Source organism: Podarcis pityusensis (assembly GCF_964106645.2).
Source record: "Podarcis pityusensis genome assembly, chromosome: 1".
In the NCBI taxonomy this organism is placed as follows: domain Eukaryota; kingdom Metazoa; phylum Chordata; class Lepidosauria; order Squamata; family Lacertidae; genus Podarcis; species Podarcis pityusensis.
Genome location: NC_138028.1, coordinates 2,915,046 through 2,937,145, shown reverse-complemented (window position 1 = coordinate 2,937,145; position 22,100 = coordinate 2,915,046).

Below are 22,100 nucleotides of genomic sequence, written 5' to 3'. Positions count from 1 at the left end.
AGTGACCTCCTGTAGCTCAGTCCCTGCTCCTGCCAACCTAGCAGTTCGAAAGCACGTCAAAGTGCAAGTAGATAAATAGGTACCGCTCCGGTGGGAAGGTAAACAGCGTTTCCGTATGCTGCTCTGGTTCGCCAGAAGCGGCTTAGTCCTGCTGACCACATGACCTGCAAAAACTGTCTGTGGACAAACGCCGGCTCCCTTGGCCAGTAAAGTGAGATGAGTGTTGCAACCCCAGAGTCGTTCACGACTGGACTTAACTGTCAGGGGTCCTTTACCTTTACCTTTATTAAAGTTGTATTTCAAGGACTGTGGTTGGATGAGAGATTGCTTGGAGGTTGAACAGCTAAGGTGATATATCTTTTGCCTCTACAGTCTGCGTCTTAATGGCAATGCTCTCGCAGAGTCTATGTCCAGTATTGTATTGCTGTATGACTGGTTGGAAATTTGGTGTGAGCCTCTGTACTTGGATGCCTTAAGGGGAGGTTCTCAGACACGGAACATGAAAAAACATCAACAATACCACATGCCTATGACATATTTTCTGTTCTGGGATGAGTGTGGAATGCTTTTTAGGAAACAGTTTTATTCACTCAAAATGTGTAGCCTCCATATATATTTTTATGTAATGTGATCTACAGCTAAGGTTCCCAAACTGTGGTCCTAGGCCCACCAATGATCCATGAGCTTTGTTTAGGTGGTCTACAGTGTGTCTGTGAAGAAGAGTGGGCACAGTGTATCAAATAATCATAGAATTGTAGAATCATAGAATTGTAGAAAAGTTTGAAGGGATCCACAAGGGTCATCTAGTCCAACCCTCTTCAATGCTGGAATATCAGCTAAAGCATCTATGACAAATGGCTATCCAAACTTGGCTGAAAAACCTCCACGGGAGACTGTTTCACTGTTGGACAGCTCTTACTGTCAGAAAGTTTTTCCGTATGTTTCGTTGGAATCTCCTTTCTTGTAACTTGAAGCCATGGGTTCGAGTCCTACCCTCCACAGCAGGAGAAAACAAACTTGCTCCATCTCCCATGTGTCATCTCATAAGATATTTGAAGATGGCTCTCCTATCTCCTCCCAGTCTCCTCTTTTCCAGGCTAAACAGACTCAGCTCCTTCAACCATTCCTCATCAGGCTTGGTTTCCAGACCCTTGGTTCATTTTTTTACCCATTGGGTTCCCTTTTAAATTGCATCTTTACTTATTATTATTTTATATTCCACGGAGATCAAATTGCAACGCAATAAAATCCGATACAAGAAATGAAAGAAAGAATAATGATGTGATTAAAACCAGGCACGCAATGCCCACCCACTTCCTTGCAAGAATTTGAGCGTTTCGTACTTCGGAACTCCCTGCCTATTGAGATCAAGCAGGCGCCTCTTTCTGGCGCCACTGAAAACATTCTTGTCAAGGTAAGCCCAGATGCTTAGAAAACGGAGGCAATCCTAATCTGCTTGAGCGTTTTGACTTTTGTATGTTTTAAAGTATAATTGGAAAGTCTTTTCTTGGTTCAGTTGTTTTATCTTTTTGTAAACCGCTTTGAGGTTTTTCTTAACAATCAAGTGGCGTATACATTTTTATGACAAGAATAATGAAATCGCAGTGCCGCAGGTAGGAGGAGGCTAAGGCCTGCGCATTCCCAGCTGACTCCACATAAATGTTGCAGAACAGTGGCAATTCTGTTAGTGGTAGGAGAAGAAAACACACCTCGATTGCTTGCAAACTTTTCCGAGCCGGCTGCTGCAAGCCTGGCATATTCCTATATCGTTCCAGCCAGATTTTTCCATTTATGGGTGGGGGAGAGGAGGGGGAGCCACTTAATTAAACATATTCTGAAGCCCACAGCTGTATAATTTTTTCGGTTGTTATTTAATTGCCTGAAATAAACCCCCTTTTGTGCATGTTGGTAATAAGCTATTTGCTTTGAGAAACGAAGCTCTCTGGCAGATGGCGGCAAGGAGCTTCTGGCTTGGAGACAGTCGAATTTTTTTATTTTTTAAATTAAAAAGAGAGAGAGAGAGTCGGAAACATTATGTCACCAAACTACTGTTGCCAGGTATCCTGAGAGCAGCAGACCTTTGGAGCCATTGAGATGGGAGTGCCCAGGTGAGGCATCACCTAGGCCAAGGGTCAGCAAACTTTTTCACCAGGGGGCCGGTCCACTGTCCCTCAGACCTTGTGAGGGGCCAGACTATTTTTTTTGGGGGGGAATGAACAAATTCCCATGCCCCACAAATAACCCAGAGATGCATTTTAAATAAAAGGACACATTCCGCTCATGTAAAAACATGCTGATTCCCGGACCGTCTACGGACTGCATTTAGAAGGCGATTGGGCCGGATCCGGCCCCCAGGCCTTAGGTTGCCTACCCATGGCCTTTGTTGTTGTTGTTTAGTCATTTAGTCGTGTCCGACTCTTCGTGACCCCCTGTACCAGAGCACACCACGCACTCCTGTCTTCCACTGCCTCCCGCAGTTGGGTCAGACTCATGCTGGTAGCTTCGAGAACACTGTCCCACCATCTCGCCCTCTGTCATCCCCTTCTCCTTGTGCCTCCATCTTTCCCAGCATCAGGGTCTTTTCCAGGGAGTCTTCTCTTCTCATGAGGTAGCCAAAGTATTGGAGCCTCAGCTTCACGATCTGTCCTTCCAGTGAGCACTCAGGGCCGATTTCCTTAAGAATGGAGAGGTCTGATCTTCTTGCAGTCCATGGGACTCTCCAGAGTCTCCTCCAGCACCATAATTCAAAAGCATCCATTCTCCGGCGATCAGCCTTCTTTATGGTCCAGCTCTCACTTCCATGCATCACTAACCCATGGCCTAGGCAGCACTAAAGAAACTTTGGGACTCATTGCCCCCCTCAAAGATAATTTGTGCCGAGGAAAAGCTTTGGGCAAATGTCCTTATTATTACACGTCATCCCAGTCTCTGAGCAGAGCGAGATTCCAGGCGTTCCCGGCTTTCGCTTGGGGTTGATGTTTTCCTTTGGGAATAAGGCACAACAGAGACTGTGGAGTCTAATTTAGATTTATTTACGCACATTTACAACCTGAGCCTATGATGGAGGGTCTCCTTTCTTCCATAGCTGCAGCCTTGGATCCCAGCCGAAAGCAAACGCTGTACAATGCCTCTGCCTTTTCCGGTCTGCAAGCTGGAATAACGACTATTCTCATTATTAAAAGATCACAAACAGATGTAGTGATCTCATTGCACCACAATGGCTGGTTCCTGCTAGACATTTCTACCGGACATCTGTGGCCTCCCCGTGTTTTTCTTGACACGTGTACCAGAGTATGTCAGAATATTGCAATCTCAGCTGCCAGTCTCCCTCTACAGTGGTACCTTAGTTCTCAAACTTAATCCATTCCGGAAGTCCGTTCCAAAACCAAAGCATTCCAAAACCAAGGCGCGCTTTCCCATAGAAAGTAATGCAAAATGGATTAACTGGTTCCTGACTTTAAACAACAACCCCTAAAACAGCAATTTAACATGAATTTTACTATCTAACGAGACCATTGAACCATAAAATAAAAGCAATAAACAATGTACTGCAGTCACACAATCAATCAATCAATCAATCAATAGCTGAACTGGGTTCCACACAGTGGAAAAGAGCCTCAAAAACAAAACGCAAAATAAATAGCAAAAACAGGCAGACCTCAGCATAACACTCAAAATGGAAGTGTGGCACTCAAATCGGAAGCGTAACACTCAAAACGGAGCACGTTTGGCTTCTGGAAAAAGTTCACAAACCAGAACACTTAACTTCCAGGTTTGCTGTGTTTGGGTTCCAAGTTGTTTGAGTACCAAGGCATTTGAGAACCAAGGGACCACTGCATTAGCTTTGGGCAGGGGTCGGCAAACTAAGGCCCTGGGGCCGGATCAGGCCTAATTGCCTTCAGGATCCGGACCACGGACTGTCCATGGATTGGCGTGGGGATTCTGATCGTTTGGGCTGGGCCATTTCTCTCCCTCACACGCATCACGGTGCCGCCTCCTCCCTCCCTCCTCCTGGCTTCTCCCTGCCCTGCCTAGAGGAGGAAGGGGGCTGGGCTGAGCTGGCTAAACGCCATTTTAAGCAGCCCCTCTCCGGAGCCAGCCCTTTTGTGCCGCTCATCTTCCCTCCGCCACCGCCGCCCTGGTGCTCCTGTGGGCCAGAGAGCGGAGCGGACGAGCTCCCTCTGCCTACTCATGAGAAGTGATGAACAAGAATATTAATTGTGTGAATAATTGTTGCCTATGTGCCGTATGGGTTGCACAATCATCATTAACAACACCGGTTGTATTTCTTCAGCGTTACCCACGAGAAGCAGCAGCGGTGGTGGTGGTGGCAGCCCCTGGGAAGGTAAGCTCAGTGGCTGGGGGTGGGGAGGAGGACTACCTGCCCCCCTCGCCTCTTCTTCCAGCTCCCCCCCCCCGGTGCAGCTTTTCTGGCCTGTCAGAAGGTCTGAAGGACAGTGGACCGGCCCGCGGCTAATTTTTTTTGCCAGCTCCTGGCTTTGGGGTATTCCACCCCCCCCAAGCCTGCCTTCTCATCCAGATATCACATACTCACAATTTCACTTTTTCCTGATCTCATCAGGTACATTCAGCAATGAGAAATGTTTGTGCTCTGCAACATCTGCATTGCAAAACCTGCCCTTTCCTGTCTCTGCCAGTGACTATGAATCATGTTCCGTTTAACTTTTCAGTTCGCAGAGCCTGATGGGTGTGTGTCTCAGGGTCCCACACTGAACATCTGTGATACTAAAATAACATCATAGCTGTCGGCTTTTAACAATCCCAGTAATCTTCCATTGCCAGCTTATTATGCCCCGTTACCTAGGCCAGCCTAATTTCAGCTAAATCCGTTTACAATTCAGCCTTTTCTCCCTTGCTATAAGCATTTTAAAGCGACAATCATTTAAAGCACCTTGATAATGGACAAGCTGACTATGGATCTTATTTCCCTCTCTTTATAACCCTTTCCCTGCCCCTGCCTGGTGTGAGCTCCTATCTGGTGGCAGGGCGAGGGCTGGAGGAGTTTGCTCTGCCTCGTCTGAGGTCCTTGTGCTCAAACCTGCTCCGGGCTCCAGCAAACACCGCTACGCCCCTGTCGTGAGAACATCAAGTTGCTTGACTAGACGGGTCTCCTTTGGGCTGATCCAGCAGGCAGGCTCACCTGATGTTCTTATGCACTGACTCAGCTCAGAAACGCATGAAGGGGCTGTGATAGGAATTTGGAGGTCTTAGATATATGTTAAATGTTCATTAGTGTACCAACCAAGCCCATACATAGATCAGCACAGGAAGAACGACCTGGAACCTTTTGATTCCCAAACTGACCAAATGTTTTCTCTGCAAGGTCAAAGGAAAATGGAAAAGCCTCCCCATTGTCTTTTCCTTCACAAATCCTGTCTTAAGGGTATGTCTGTGTTTGAACAGGGTGTGAGCCTGTGACCTGGTCCAGGAACTAAGTATTTATCACTACAAAAGACTGGCCAGGCTTCCCAGGCAATCCAATCAAGTAACCTGCCAGACAGGAGATAAACGACGACAGGAGAAAAACAACATTCAAATTTTCTGTTTTAGACCACCTTTTTTGTGATGTAGGTGTGATGTATCTGAGGGGTGGTCTTAGGTTACACCCCTTCTGTGATGTATGTATGACGTTTCTGGGGGTGGTCTTGATCTACAGGGTGGGAATTTCAAAAGTCTTTATAAGGCCTTGCATGCCATTTTTCTGGGTTCTTCCTCCTCTCCTGCGGGTGAGAGAAGCACCCTGTTGCAACAGATCAATAAAGATCAAGCTTACTAGCTGCTTTGCTTCTCAATATTCTCTGGTTGGCCTCTCTTATTTTCTCCTACCAATAGGGAACCTACGTAAGGACTCTATACGGGCTCCTGGGTACCCCATAAGGGAAAAGGGCAGATTTTTGTTTACAACAGGGCCCAGAGGAGGGTGGGAGCAAATGCTGCCCAAAAGAAAGGGTGCTGTGCAAAGGTGCTGAATGCAGATCTTGAGCAGGAGGCTGCAGAGACAGAGCCTTGTTTTCCTTCGATGTTTGAGACAGGCTTCTGCTTGCACTGAATGACAGGCTTTTGAGAGCGTCTTAGAAAAGAGAGGCTTAGTCGCAGAGAGAGAATGTTAGCTGGAGCATTCAGGAAGGCATCCTCTGTCGCTGGAACGAGACTATCAATCAGCACGACTGAACCTGCATCTCACTGATCACAGAACCTTTTGTTACAGAAAAATCTAGGTGTGAGGCTGCTCAGTCCCCCAGCTGGTCGGGCAGAGCCCACGGGTCCCTGCGGAATAAAGGAAGGAGTCCAGCCACCAACCGGAGCAAATAGCTGTAGACCAAAGTTTATTGTGCAACAGGTTCAAAAGGGAATTTTGAACCTCAATGATGGGGTGACAAAGACTTTTAAAACTTTCCCACCATATCCCAGAATACAGTTCGTACAGCATCATTGCTACATCACTGCTACATCACTGACATGTCACAAAAGGGCAGGGGTAGACAGGGGTGGCGCTGTGGGTTAAACCGCAGAGTCTAGGACTTGCCAATCAGAAGGTCGGCGGTTCAAATCCCCATGATGGGGTGTGCTCCTGTTGCTCGGTCGCAGCTCCTGCCAACCTAGCAGTTGGAAAGCACGTCAAAGTGCAAGTAGATAAATAGGCACTGCTCCGACGGGAAGGTAAACGGCGTTTCCGTGCGCTGCTCTGGTTTGCCAGAAGTGGCTGAGTCATGCTGGCCACATGACCCAGAAGCTGTACACTGGCTCCCTTGGCCAATAAAGCGAGATGAGCGCCACAACCCCAGAGTCGGCCACGACTGGACCTAATGGTCAGGAGTCCCTTTACCTTTAGACAGGGGTTACACTAGTTTAACCTTGGCAAACGTGTCCAGACAAGTCCTTGGTACAAGATTAGCATAAGCAGACATGTCAGGGCAAGACCCAGGTATCAGATTAGCATAGGCAAACACCTCTGAAGTCCCACCACCCAAAGTACAATAGAACTTCCTCTGCATGTCTGGCCCCTTGGCAAGTCTGGTGATGGGATTAGGCTTTCCTTGGCTAACAATCGGCAATTGTCACCTCTGGGCACTTCCTGGAGTCCTTTTTCAAGGGGGAAATAGCTTTGGAATGGAGGAAAGTGGCAAAGGAGTTGATTTTGTATTATTTTTAAAGCAAGGTAACTTCCCTGAGCTGTCAAGTTGAAAGGATACATTCACGCGTAATATTTGTAACATTTAACAACTTTAAAGATGTGGCTCCCCCCTAATTTCTGCAACACTTTAAAGATACCCAGCAGAAACTGTTCCTGTTCTTTAGCAGCAGAGAGAGAGAGGCAGTTGGCAGAGAGGTGTTTGCAAAGGGAAGGATGCAGCCCAGGGCACAGAATAGCACCCCCAGCTCAGGCTTTATACCGGAACAGACCAGCCCAGTATTGCCTGCAGTGACTGACAGCTGCTTTCACAGGTCTCGGGCAGAGATGGGCCTTTCTCCTTCATGCAGCATATACCGTATTTTTCGCTCTATAGGACGCACCAGATGACAAGACGCACCTAGTTTAGGGGGGGAGGAAACAAGAGAAAAAAAATTCTGAATCCCAGAAGCCAGAACAGCAAGAGGGATCTGGCTTCTGGGATAGCCTCTTGCTGTTCTGGCTTCTGGGATAGCCACTGAAGCCTCTCCCGGGCAGCGGGATGAAGGCTCCCCCTGCCCGGAAGAGGCTGCGCGCGGCTAAGCTGCCCTCTGTTCCTTCCCCCATCTCCTGCAAGAACTGCGCCCTCTTTAAAGGGAGCGCGGTTCTTGGGGGCTTTTCTGGGAGGTGGGGGAAGGGACAGAGTCGCATGCTCTGTCCCTTCCCCCACTTCCCGCAAGAGCCGCGCAAAGCCTCCACAGGACACTGGGGAGCCTTCGACCCGCTGCCCTATGGAGGCTTTGCGGGGCTATCCAAAAGCCAGAATAGCTAGAGGGATCACTGCTCAGCGCTCCGTCTTCCTGTTCTGGCTTCTGGCTTAGCCGCACAGCCTGCATTCGCTCCATAAGACGCACACACATTTCCCCTTACTTTTTAGGAGGGAAAAAGTGTGTCTTATAGAGCGAAAAATACGGTAGTTCAGTTGGAACTCACTCCCACAGGAAGCACTTATGTTCTTTAGCAGCCGATGCTGCGGATGTTGCAGTCTGCTGGGTCCTCCTTAGCCACTCACCCAGAAGCCACTGGTAGACCCAGGGAGAATTCTGGCAAGGGCTGCGGGTAATGATTCTTCTCCAATGTCAGATTTACTCTCGCTGTCAGCAGCAAGTTGCTGGGCAAAACGGCAACTGTGAGAACATTCAAGTCGTGACGCCTTTATTTTATTTTTATTTTATTTTTTCAGGAGCCTTCCTTCGGCTTGATTTTTTTAAAAATAGTTTTTATTGATTTTCTTTTCTCATAACAAATATCCAATAACATTACTTAACATTCATTTTCCAATTTCCCCCCTCCCTGTGACTTCCCCCAACTTCCATTTCTGGTTTATTACGTCAAATGTTACATTCTGCTGTTTGTACATAATACTATGTTATCACCTGTTATATTTCTTGTTCTCTGTAAATAAAATTGTATATGTTTATTTAAATTCTTCCAACGAGTCCATGTTTGTTTGTTTTTTGTTTCTACAAATAAGTTGTAAATGGTTCCCATTCTTTTCCAAAATCACTATTGTCCTTTTCACGCAGTTTATCTGTTAACTTTGCTAATTCTGCATAGTTCATCAACTTTTCTTGCCATTGTTCTTTTGATGGTGATTCTCCAGTCTTCCAATTCTGTGCTATTAAAATTCTTGCTGCTGTTGTAGCATACATAAACAATGTCCAATTTTCTTTTGGCAATTCTTGTCCTAAAATACCCAACAGAAAGGCTTCTGTTTTTTTAACAAAGTTTATTTTGAACATTTCCCATTTTTTTATGATCTTGCAATCCCACCACATATGGTAACATGTACCTTCTCCTTCTTTACATCTCCAACAATTCATTGTTCTGTTGTATACATTTTTGCCAGTTTTAATGGTGTAATATACCACCTATACATCATTTTCATGTAATTCTCTTTCAACTTTATGCAATCCATAAATTTCAAGTTCACTTTCCAAAGCCTTATCCAATCCTCAAATTGTATGTTGTGACCTAAATCTTGTGCCTACTTAATCATTACTGATTTGACTTCCTCATCTTTACTTTTCTGTTCCATGACACCTTTATTTTGAGCTTCCATTCCTTTTTCTGTGCGTGACGTCCAGTGAAGCTGAATGCTGCAAGATTCAGGACAGAATAAAGGCGAGACATCTCCATGCAGTGCATCATTTAAAGCCCTTCACGGCCTAGGACCCTCGTACCTACGGGACCGCCTTTCCCGGTTGTCAGGGGTTCAGGGACAGAGGCACAGGGTAGGGAGGAGATGGAGAGCGATGGGGATGAATCCCAGGACAGCGAGGAAGAGGATGACAATGACTCAAGAGATTCCATGAGTCTTTCCAGCGAATCAGAGGATTCCCAGAAGGGGGCGCCAGTGGTCAAGGCCAGGGGAGCCCCAGGGGGGACGTGTCAGGAACAGGGGGCCAGCGGGGGATCCCAAAGTGGCAGCTGGGCGTCAGGACCAGCCTCCCCGCCAGAGTGCAGCGAAGGGGGTGGTGGTTCCAGCGTATCAGGGGAAGCAGCTCCGGCAGCAGAGAAGGGAGGGAGGTCGGAGCAAGCCACCCTCCCGGAAGGGGAGGGGAGTAGTGAAGGGAGTAGTGTAACTGTCAAAAGGAAAGTTAGAGGTTGGGCGCGCGCGCCAAGTTCAAATGTAGAGGCGTGCGGAAGTACAGGGAGCCCGGAGGAAGGGCCAGGTCCTAAAGCCCGCAGGAGGGGGGAAGAGCAGTCGGGGGATAGCGCGTCAGGGGAATCCAGGAGGGGCGAAACCCCAGCGGGCAGGAAGACCCTGAGGAAAAGGAAAGAGAGAAAGAGGTGGAGCAGCGCAAGGCTCTTAAACTGGTGCAGGGGAGGGACTGACTCAGAGGGGACTGCAACGGTCTAAGCGTACAGACGTGGGGCTGCGCGCCTCGGATATGAAGCAAACAATGAACTGCAATAAACACTTTTGAATATAAGAAGAGATTGGCGTTGGTCTTTTGTGAGCTGAGACCTGAGGCAGCCTTGACACCGGTATACCCCGTGGAGGACCTTAAGGTCCATAAATAGCAACACCCTAGAGTTCCCTGGCCCTAAAGAAGTCAGACGAGCCTCAACCAGAGCCAGGGCCTTTTCAACACTGGCTCCAGCCTGGTGGAACGCTCTGTCTCATGAGACCAGGGCCCTGCAGGATCTGATTTCTTTCCGCAGGGCCTGTAAGACAGAGTTGTTCCGCCTGGCCTTTGGCTTGGAATCAACTTGATCCCTTTTCCCTCTTTCCTTTTTCCTTTCTCCTCCTGTGATAGAACTCCTATTTGGGGACTTCCCTGGCTTTTTTCTGGCCCATGTAGGACCAGTCTGGATAGTTGGCCTTGGTGAAGACTTGACGTTTTCTCCCCCCAAACAGTTTTTGATCTGGACTTCCACTGAAATGAGGCTGCATTTTAAGTTGTATTTTAATCCTGTTTTTAAGCTGTATTTTGATCAATTATTTTTATACCTGATGTTAGCTGCCCTGAGCCTGAGCCTGGTATTGGCTGGGGAGGGCGGGGTATAAATTATTATTATTGTTGTTGTTGTTGTTGCTATCATCATCATCAGTAACCCATGGAACTCACACCCACAGGATGCAGGGATGGCCACCAACTTGGACGGCTTTAAAAGAGAATTAGACAAATTGATGGAGGAGGAGAGAGCTGTTGATGGCAACTGGGCAGGATGGCTCTGCTCCACAGTCGGAGGCAGCAATGTGTCTTGATTACCTGTTGCTGGAAAAAACAGGAGGGGAGAGTTCCTCTGGTTCTGGGGTTCTCCTTCCCACAACCATCTGGTTGGCTACTGGGAGAACAGGATTGCTCCCTTCCCGCTTGTGATCCCTTCTTCTATTCACTTCATCCTAAGTGTCTTTTTGCTATTCTAGCTTCAATTTCCGCCAGTGCCATCAATTACAAATGTCCTTTGGTCCATTCTCAAGCACTGAATATGCATCAGCTCATAATTCAGCAATTTGGAGAGATGCTGACCACCCTCGGGCTCGTTCCGAGTCTGTCCCTTTGACACCCCGGCATCCTTATAGAATCTGGGCATGGATGAACTATCTCCGGAACTGATTACATTCCTCAAATTATTATGCTGCTGAAGTTTCTCTATTTCCCCCTTCCCTCAGCAGTTTTCCTGGGAAAGTCTTCACCTCCCTCTTTGGTCGGGGAAATGATGAAACTCGGGTCACCCTCGATTTTGGACAACCCTGGCTGCAACTCCTCCTTTTGCTCTGCTATGTTTAGCTTGGAGAGGATGGAGAGGGAGTATGGCAGTGTTGTAAACAAAAATTGCCCTTTTCCCTTATGGGGTATCCAAGAGCCCATATAGAGTCCTTACGTAGGTTCCCTATTGGTAGGAGAGAATAACAGAGGCCAACCAGAGAATATTGAGAAGCAAAGCAGCTAGTAAGCCTGATCTTTATTGATCTGTTGCAACAGGGTGCTCCCCTCACCCTCAGGAGAGGAAGAGGAAACCCTGAAAAATGGTGCACAAGGCCTTATAAAGACTTTTGAACTTGCCACCCTGTAGATCAAGACCACCCCCAGAAACATCATACATACATCACAAAAAGGCGGTCTTAAAACAGAAATTTGAATGTTGTTTATCTCCTGTCTGGCAGGTTACTTGATTGGATTGCCTGGGGAGCTTGGCCACTCTTTTGTAATGATAAATACTTAGTTCCTGGGCCATGTCACAGGCTGACACCCTATTCATATCTTAAATGTGCCCTTAAGACAGGATTTGTGAGGAAAGAGACAATGGGGAGGTTTCCCACTTTGACCTTGCAGAGAAAACATTTGCTCAGTTTAGGAATCAAAATGGTTCCAGGACACGGAAGCGGACACGGAGCAATGGAATCCACCTAAACATTAGGAAGAACTTCCTGACAGTAAGAGCTGTTCGACAGTGGAATTTGCTGCCAAGGAGTGTGGTGGAGTCTCCTTCTTTGGAGGTCTTTAAGCAGAGGCTTGACAACCATATGTCAGGAGTGCTCTGATGGTGTTTCCTGCTTGGCAGGGGGTTGGACTCGATGGCCCTTGTGGTCTCTTCCAACTCTATGATACTATGATTCTATGAATGTTGTTTTTCTCCTGTCGTTGTTTATCTCCTGTCTGGCAGGTTACTTGATTGGATTGCCTGGGAAGCCTGGCCACTCTTTTGTAGTGATAAATACTTAGTTCCTGGACCAGGTCACAGGCTCACACCCTATTCAAACACAGACATACCCTTAAGACAGGATTTGTGAAGGAAAAGACAATGGGGAGGCTTTTCCATTTTCCTTTGACCTTGCAGAGAAAACATTTACTCAGTTTAGGAATCAAAATGGTTCCAGGTTGGTCTTCCTGTGCTGATCTATGTACGTACTTGGTTGGTACACTTATGAACATTACCATATATCTAAGACCATAAAATTCCTATTACAGCAGCCACCTTCATATATCCAAAGGCGCTTTCACATTAAAATGCAAAAGGAATGAAATCCCTTCTCCATTCCTCATTGGTGGCTCGATTCATGCTTGGGTGGATGTCTATGGGCAAGGACTAGTGGCTTCTGGGTGTGGCTTTGGTGATCTTATAGCTCCTCCAAGCAATGCCAGATTTACATATAAGCTAAACAAGCTTAGGGCCCCACAGCGACCATTTCATAGAATCATAGAATCATAGAGTTGGAAGAGACCACAAGGGCCATCGAGTCCAACCCCCTGCCAAGCAGGAAACACCATCAGAGCACTCCTGACATATGGTTGTCAAGCCTCTGCTTAAAGACCTCCAAAGAAGGAGACTCCACCACACTCCTTGGCAGCAAATTCCACTGTCGAACAGCTCTTACTGTCAGGAAGTTCTTCCTAATGTTTAGGTGGAATCTTCTTTCTTGTAGTTTGGATCTATTGCTCCGTGTCCGCTTCTCTGGAGCAGCAGAAAACAACCTTTCTCCCTCCTCTATGTGACATCCTTTTATATATTTGAACATGCCTATCATATCACCCCTTAACCTCCTCTTCTCCAGGCTAAACATGCCCAGCTCTCTTAGCCGTTCCTCATAAGGCATCGTTTCCAGGCCTTTGACCATTTTGGTTGCCCTCCTCTGGACATGTTCCAGTTTGTCAGTGTCCTTCTTGAACTGTGGTGCCCAGAACTGGACACAGTACTCCAGGTGAGGTCTGACCAGAGCAGAATACAGTGGCACTATTACTTCCCTTGATCTAGATGCTATACTCCTATTGATGCAGGCCAGAATTGCATTGGCTTTTTTAGCTGCCGTGTCACACTGTTGGCTCATGTCAAGTTTGTGGTCAACCAAGACTCCTAGATCCTTTTCACATGTACTGCTCTCAAGCCAGGTGTCACCCATCTTGTATTTGTGCCTCTCATTTTTTTTGCCCAAGTGCAATACTTTACATTTTACTTTACATTTACATTTTACTTTACTTTACATTTGCCCAAGTGCAATACTTTACATAAAGGGCCCCATTACCTTCAGTAGCTTAGGACCTCATCAAACCTAAATCCGGCCCTGCCTCCAAGCCAGAAGAGAAGTAAGCATGCCTCTCCTGGTCTGCCCCGCGGAGGACCTTAAGGTCCACAAATAACAACACTTTGGAGGTCCCAAGTCGCAAGGTGATTCGACTGGTCTCAGCTAGGGCCAGGGCCTTTTCAGCACTGGCCCCAACTTGGTGGAACGCTCTGTCACAAGAGACTAGGGCCCTGCGGGACTTGACATCTTTCCGCAGGGCCTGCAAGACAGAGCTGTTCCGCCTGGCCTTTGGTTTGGACTCAGTCTGACCCTTATGTTTCCTTCCCCTTATGGTTCTATGGGCTATTATTAAAATGAGGCTGCATTTTAAATTGTATTTTTAACCTGTATTTAAAAAATAATAATTTCCCCTCCCCTATTATGTTTTTATTGTAATTTTACTGGCGTTAGTCACCCTGAGCCTAGCTCTGGCCAGGGAGGGCGAGGTATAAATAAAATTTTATTATTATTATCATTTGGGGGAGAGAGAGGAAGGGGAAGAAAGACAGGCATAAATATCTCTCTATATCTGTATCTGTATCTGTATCTGTATCTGTATCATCTGTATCTATATCATCTATATCTATATCTATATCTATATCTATATCTATATCTATATCTAATCTATATCTATATCTATATCTCCCTCCTCTCTTAAAATCCACCTTGATTGCACATCTTTACTTTAAAGAGATCCTAGGGAAATTGAGATGTCTTGCAGGAGTGATGCCTGCAACTTCCATCCAAGAGCATTAATGGCCTGGTGGTCTGGTGCAAAGTGCAAACCATCCATCTGACCTTCGCTAAAAGCCCATTTAGTGGAGGAGAAGGACCTTCGGGAAGACGGCCAAAGTGATTTCAGAGAGGGCTGCTTTTGAGAAAGGAGCACTTGGAGCTAAATGGGTCACCTTCACTTCTCCTTGCAGCCAGGATCAAGCCATGCCACCGGTCCCTATGGCATGCAGGGTCCCCCCCCAACAAAATCCCTTTCTCCCTTGTGTTGCATTCCCACAGATCACTGTGCTCCTGCAGGGGAGTGCCTCCTGCAGAAACTTGCCCTTTGAAACCACTACAGAGAGGAGCGCAGAGAGAAGGAACGCCCTGGTGCATCAGCATCGCCACCACCGGACACCTTCACTGCCCTGACTACAACAAAACATGTCTCTCCCTTGTTGGTGTTGAGTCGTTTAGTTGTGTTCGACTCTTTGTGACCCCCTGGACCAGAGCATGGCAGGCACTCCTGTCTTCCACTGCCTCCCACAGTTTGGTCAGGCTCATGTTTGTAGCTTTGAGAACAGTGTCCTACCATCTCGTCCTCTGTCGTCCCCTTCTCCTTGTGCCCTCCATCTTTCCCAACATCAGAGTCTTTTCCAGGGAGTCTTCTCTTCTCATGAGGTGGCCAAAGTATTGGAGCCTCAGCTTCACGATCTGTCCTTCCAGTGAGCACTCAGGGCTGATTTCCTTCAGAATGGAGAGGTTTGATCTTCTTGCAGTCCATGGGACTCTCAAGAGTCTCCTCCAGCACCATAATTCAAACGCATCAATTCTTCGGCGATCAGCCTTCTTGATGGTCCAGCTCTCACTTCCATACATCACTACTGGGAAAACCATAGCTTTAACTATACGGACCTTTGTTGGCAAGGTGATGTCTCTGCTTTTTAAGATGCTGTCTAGGTTTGTCATTGCTTTCCTCCCAAGAAGCAGGCGTCTTTTAATTTCATGACTGCTGTCACCATCTGCAGTGATCATGGAGCCCAAGAAAATAAAATATCTCACTGCCTCCATTTCCTCCCCTTCTATTTGCCAGGAGGTGATGGGCCCAGTGGCCATGATCTTCGTTTTTTTGATGTTGAGCTTCAGACCATATTTTGCGCTCTCCTCTTTCATCCTCATTAAAAGGTTCTTTAATTCCTCCTCGCTTTCTGCCATCAAGGTTGTGTCGACTGCATATCTGAGGTCTCTCCCTTATCGGTCTCTAAAGTCTCAGCAGGTTTACCACACCTATCAGCCAATCACCCATTCCTACCACCCTTCTGAGTAATACCCCTCCCCACCCTCTCACTAGATATAAGGGTCTGGTGACTTCTGTTTCAGTGTATCTGAAGAAGCGTGCATGCACACGAAAGCTCATGCCAATAACAAACTTAGTTGGTCTCTAAGGTGCTACTAGAAGGATTTTTTTAAATATTTTGTTTCAGCAGGTGCTGTAACTCTTCAGTGGTTTGACTTCACCTCCGATGGTGCATTCCTCCATGGTCTCTTGAGACAGATGGGAGACAACAAGGAAATCTCTCCCCTTGACAGCCACCATCTCCTTTGCGTTTCTGGTGCCTAATGAAGACCTTCCTCCTCCAACAAGCCTTTTAAGCAGGGATCTTTCACAGTCTGCATCTGTATCAGAATTTTTTTAAAAAGCTCTTTTTTTAATCACTTGTGTGTTTTCTGACCTGGGCTCTGTTGGGAGGGAGGGTGGGATATAAAGTTAAACAGCAACAGCAGCAGCAACGCTTTATTTGTTTGGCAATTCTTTAAACAGCTGTACACAACAATGGAAATACAATAACACAGACTGAAACAGTTTTCCAATATAAATCTGGATACTTCTCATGAGCGAGCTGTTTATATAAGATGGACACTAAAACGATTGTGTGTTTTCATCAAGACGTTTTCGTAAAGTAATAAATAAATAAATCATAAAGCAATGAAGAAACGCGGAAAACCGCATTTAAGGTTGGAAGAACCAGGAACCCAAATTGCCAGATTTAGGCACCTTGGGGTGCCCAGGTGGGGGGTATTCCAGCCTTTGAGATTTCAAAGCCCACTCCTGGCACCTGGAGAGCTCACAAAAGTTGCCCCTGGTGGTGTCATGGGGTGAGTCATGGAGATTGACTGGGATGGGGGAGTGGAGGAGGGCAGGACCACCCCCCTCATGTCGGTGCTACAATTTGCAGCCAGTTCTGACTGAAACTTGCAAGCTGCATGCACAATCATCTGTCTATCATCTAGCTTATCTGTCTGTCTGCCATCTAGATTTAGGTAGGTAGCCGTGTTGGTCTGACGCAGTCGAAATAAATAAAAAATTGTCCAGTAGCACCTTAGAGACCAACTAAGTTTGTTCTGGGTATAAGCTTTTGTGTGCATGCACACTTCTTCCTGTAGCACCTTAAAGGGACCCCTGACCATTAGGTCCAGTCGCGGACGACTCTGGGATTGCGGCACTCATCTTGCTTTACTGGCCGAGGGAGCCGGTGTACAGCTTCTGGGTCATGTGGCCAGCAGGACTAAGCCACTTCTGACAAACCAGAACAGCGCATGGAAACGCCGTTTACCTTCCTGCCGGAGCGGTACCTATTTATCTACTTGTACTTTGATGTGCTTTCGAACTGCTAGGTTGGCAGGAGCAGGGATCGAGCAATGGGAGCTCACCCCGTCATTGCGGGGATTCGAACCGCTGACCTTCTGATAGGCAAGTCCTAGGCTCTGTGGTTTAGACCACAGCGCCGCCCGTGTCCCCTGTAGCACCTTAGAGACCAAGTAAGTTTATTCTGGGCACAGTGGTACCTTGGGTTAAATATGCTTCAGGTTACAGACTCCACTAACCCAGAAATAGTACCTCGGGTTAAGAACTTTGCTTCAGGATGAGAACAGAAATCGCGCAGTGGTGGTGTGGCAGCAATGGGAGGCCCCATTTAGATAAAGTGGTGCTTCAGGTTAAGAACAGTTTTAGGTTAAGAACGGACCTCCGGAACGAATTAAGTAGGTAACAAGAGGTACCACTTTATAAGCTTTTGTGTGCATGCACACTTATTCAGGTATCAAAGTGTGTATGCACATGAAAGCTTATACCCAGGACAAACTTAGTTGGTCTCTAAGGTGCTACTGGACAATTGTCTGTCATCTGTCTGTCTACCACACACACACACACACACCCTTGCCCACCTGGAGATTTAAGCGACCCACACTTGCCACCTGGAGGGGGCCAAGCAAACCTGCAGGCTTCAGCTCCGTCCTGGAGGTCTGGCAACCTGCAGCTCTGACATGCCCTGAGCTGCAATGAATATAGCAAGGTGCAGGCGGGGCTGTGTGTGAGCAATTTGGGGTTCATGGCGCCTGCATTTCTTGACACTGCTCTCCGGAACTTTCTCCTGCAGGGTGGAATGTATCATGGAAATTTTTGGGGTGGGTTTTTTTGGTCTTTTAACTAGCACCATCTCAAACCATCAGTCTCAATTTGATCACCGATCTCTTATTGCATTCCCCTTTCCCAAATGTACTGCGCCAAAGAATAGCATAGAGATTGCCGCTGGGGGTTCCCGTTCCTCTGAAAATATTAAAAAAATTGTAATGTAAATGATCTGGCATCCGCGGCCAAAATCACTTTGGAGCGCAGGGAAGGTAATCAATTCAAGCATTCAAGCCGTCAGTCCTTTGTCAAGTCGCATTGGAACCTCAGCCATCCAGAGAAAATCATTCCTTCATGAGAAATCCGGGAGAAAAATGCTAGGAGATGCGTAAGGCTCTGAAAAAGAAAGTGCATGTATGTGTGAGAGTGTTTGTGTGTGTGTGTGAGAAAGGGGAGGGGGACCAAGGAGAGATAGCTGGTTCTTCATTTCCTGAGTTCTCAGAACAATCAGCAACTGAAACAGGATAAAATCTTCAAAGTCTCCTCATCTAGGGAAAGGGAGCGTCTTCATAAATATTTGACTGCTGTGGGAGAGTGAGATACTTTTGCTTATATTTCTGTTTTGATGCAACAAATTGGCGGCAGAGGGAGATGACACAGCACAGAGGCACCCAAAGACTTGACAAGCCGTCTGATCAAAATTAAGGGTTAATAATTCAGAGGCGAGCCAAGTTTAGAAAACTGACACGGCAGAAGGGGAGGAAATTAGGCGCGGCGTGAAGAAAGCGACTGCTGCAGAGAAAAGTTTTTCTCCCTCTAGAACTCTCAGACCACCAATGAAGCTGAATGCTGGAAGATTCAGGACAGATGGAAGAAAGGACTTTAAACTGTGGAACTCACTTCCACAGGAAAGGGGATGGGTCCATCGGTGGCTGCCGTGGCTGGGGGCAGCATTGCTTCTGAATGCCAGTCACTGGAAACCACAGGAGGGGAGAAAGTTATCTTGTGCTCAGATCCTGTTTGCTGGTTTCCTATAATGGGAATCTGGCCAGCCACTGGGAGAACAGGTCTAGAGGAACCGTTGGTCTGTCCCTACAGGCTATTCTTATGTTCTTGTGAATTTTTGAGGGGATATTTACTAAGACCTTACGTGGGCACCATGGGAGGTACCAGCAGGGACACTGGTGCCCACGTGCGCCACGCTGGCGACCCTGGGAATACTGCAAAATGCCTTGTGTCTCCAGTGCCTCCTTCCAAAGGCTGGGTGTTATGGACTGTGGCAACAGTGGCTAGAATATGATGATATGCGCAGAACTGGAAGGAACAGAATGTTGCAACGAAAAAGGAGTGGCTTTTGAAAGTAATGGGCTTTGCAGAAATGGCAAATCTGACTGCAAAATTCAAAATGATAAGCTTTACATAGAAGAAAGGAGGCCTTTTGTGGACTATTTTTTTAAATTAAAAAAATATGGTCAAATGAAATCAGTGGCAGGATTTGAGATAAAAGCAGAGGAAGAAAAACGACAGAACAATTGTAATAGAGAAACTTTCTGTTACAGATAAAGATATAATGCAGTTGTTGTTGTTTAGTCATTTAGTTTTGTCCGACTCTTCGTGACCCCCTGGACCAGAGCACGCCAGGCACCCCTGTCTTCCACTGCCTCCCGCAGTTTGGTCAAACTCATGTTGGTAGCTTCGAGAACACTGTCCCACCATCTCGTCCTCTGTCGTCCCCTTCTCCTTGTGCCCTCCATCTTTCCCAACATCAGGGTCTTTTCCAGGGAGTCTTCTCTTCTCATGAGGTGGCCAAAGTCTTGGAGCCTCAGCTTCAGGACCTGTCCTTCTAGTGAGCACTCAGGGCTGATTTCCTTAAGAATGGAGCGGTTTGATCTTCTTGCAGTCAATGGGACTCTCAAGACTCTCCTCCAGCACCATAATTCCAAAGCATCAATTCTTCAGCAATCAGCCTTCTTTATAATGCAGTATTTGATGTATTTGATTTGAAGGTCATTGCAAAAATGTGTGAGAAATGTTATAAAAATTATATACAAAGGGCGGGTGCTGGGACATCCTGCTGCTCAGAGAATTGCGTTAGGATGCCCTCCAAAACCGGCTCCGTTTCAGCTGTGATAGGCTTGCAAAAAGTTCCCTCGCAGGCCCTCAGCTATCTGTGTGTCCACTCGGCCTGCCTCTCTGCCAGCGCTCCCCGGAGTACAATTCATCGCAGTTAGAGATAATGAGACATTTCTGTCTGAAAGCAGAAAACGACTTGCCATCTTGCACCTGACAATATCTGTTTAGCTCGGCCGCGAATGTGAGCCGCTTCTGTCATATCAGCAAGAATGTCATTTTCCCTGACAACGTACACCAAAAACAATAATTTCAATTACGCCAGGGAAGGCAGCGGGGGCCGACAAACAGCTGTCAATCTGCCCCAGGTGCAAATTGGCTTTGGGTGACATCATAATTAGGAGCTGTTCAATAACGGCATGAGAAAAGCTGGCAAATGTTGCTTACGATACAGGTCAGGACTTGGCTGACACCCTGCAGCTGCTTTTAAAGCATCTATGGTGGATTTGCAGTCACACTCAGTGACTGGGGTGACCCCCCCCTCACCCCGATGCCAGCGGATGAGAAAGACGGAGGCGTGAGCACATGGCTGCGGCTCCCCCTCAGCAGAAAATGTGTTGCTGTTGTTTGCAGAGAGTGCCTGGTGATGCCTTGGAATTTACAGAAACACCAACATATTGCAGTTTGTAAATGGCATAACAGTGGCATAGTGCCAGGGCTCTGGGTGCAAAATTTTGAGGGGGTGAACCAGGTGCCCCTAGGCAGGTACCAGCTTCCATGGGGATCCCTGCCCTCCTCTGGGGAAGACAGCAAAGCAGCTCAGGCCCATAGTGACGGGGAACAGAGGGAGGGAGGGAGGCGGAAGAACCAGTTAAGGCGGTGAGCGTCCTGTGCGAGTGTCTGGAGGTGCTTGGAGGATGGATGGCGGCTAACAGATAGAGGTTGAATCTTGACAAGACAGGAGTACTGTTTTGGGGGGACAGGATGCGGATGGGTGTGGAGGACTCCCTGGTCCTGAATGGGGCAACTGTGCCCCTGAAGGACCAGGTGCGCAGCCTGGGAGTCATTGTGGACTCACAGCTGCCCATGGAGGCGCAGGTCAATTCTGTGTCCAGGGCAGCTGTCCACCAGCTCCATCTGGTACGCAGGATGAGACCCTCCCTGCCCGCAGACTGTCTCGCCAGAGTGGTGCATGCTCTGGTTATCTCCCGCTTGGACTACTGCCATGTGCTCTACGTGGGGCTACCTTTGAAGGTGACCCAGAAACTATAACTAATCCAGAATGCGGCAGCAAGACTGGGGACTGGGAGTGGCTGCCGGGACCACTTAACACGGGTCATTGAATTGTGCTCCCAGTACGTTTCTGAGCACAATTCAAAGTGTTGGTGCTGACCTTTAAAGCCCTAAATAGCCTCAGCGCAGTGTACCTGAAGGAGTGTCTCCACCCCCATCATTCAGCCCAGACACTGAGGTCCAGCTCCGAGGGCCTTCTGGCGATTCCCTCCCTGTGAGAAGGGAAGTTACAGGGAAGCAGGCACAGGGCTTTCTTGGTGGTGGTGCCTGCCCTGTGGAACGCCCTCCCACCAGATTTCAAGGCAATAAACAACTATTTTACTTTTAAAAGACAACTGAAGGTGGCCCTATTTAGGGAAGTTTTTAATGTTTGATGTTTTCTCGTATTTTTAATATTCTGTTGGAAGCCGCCCATAGTGGCTAGGGAAACGCAGTCAGATGGGTGGGGTATAAATAATAAATTATTACTATTATTATTATTACTCTCTGTGGGAATGGCCACCAACAGCTGCATCAGCCTGCCAGGCTCCCCCTGCGTAGGCAGGAGGTGCAGTACAGACCCATTTGGCTCCGTGGGGGTGGGTGGGGTCGTCGCTCCGGTGCCATCAGCAGCTTGTCTGTCCTGGGCACCAGCAACCCACATTACACCTCTGTGGCCCAATGTGTGAGCTTGGGCTGGTCACACAAAAAAGTGGGCCACCTGGCTGCGGTGGGCGGGGCCACAGGCAAAAGCGAGTGGAGCAACAAATAGAAAGGTTATAGTTGCACAGTAGGCTGGTTTCCATACACATTCCTAGATTTAGATAAGGAGGGGCATTGTCAGAGTTCAAGGACTCATTTCAACCAGGTAATAAACTCTTGAGGGCCAGGAAGAGATGTGGCTGGGGGAGGATTCCAAGGGCCAGCAT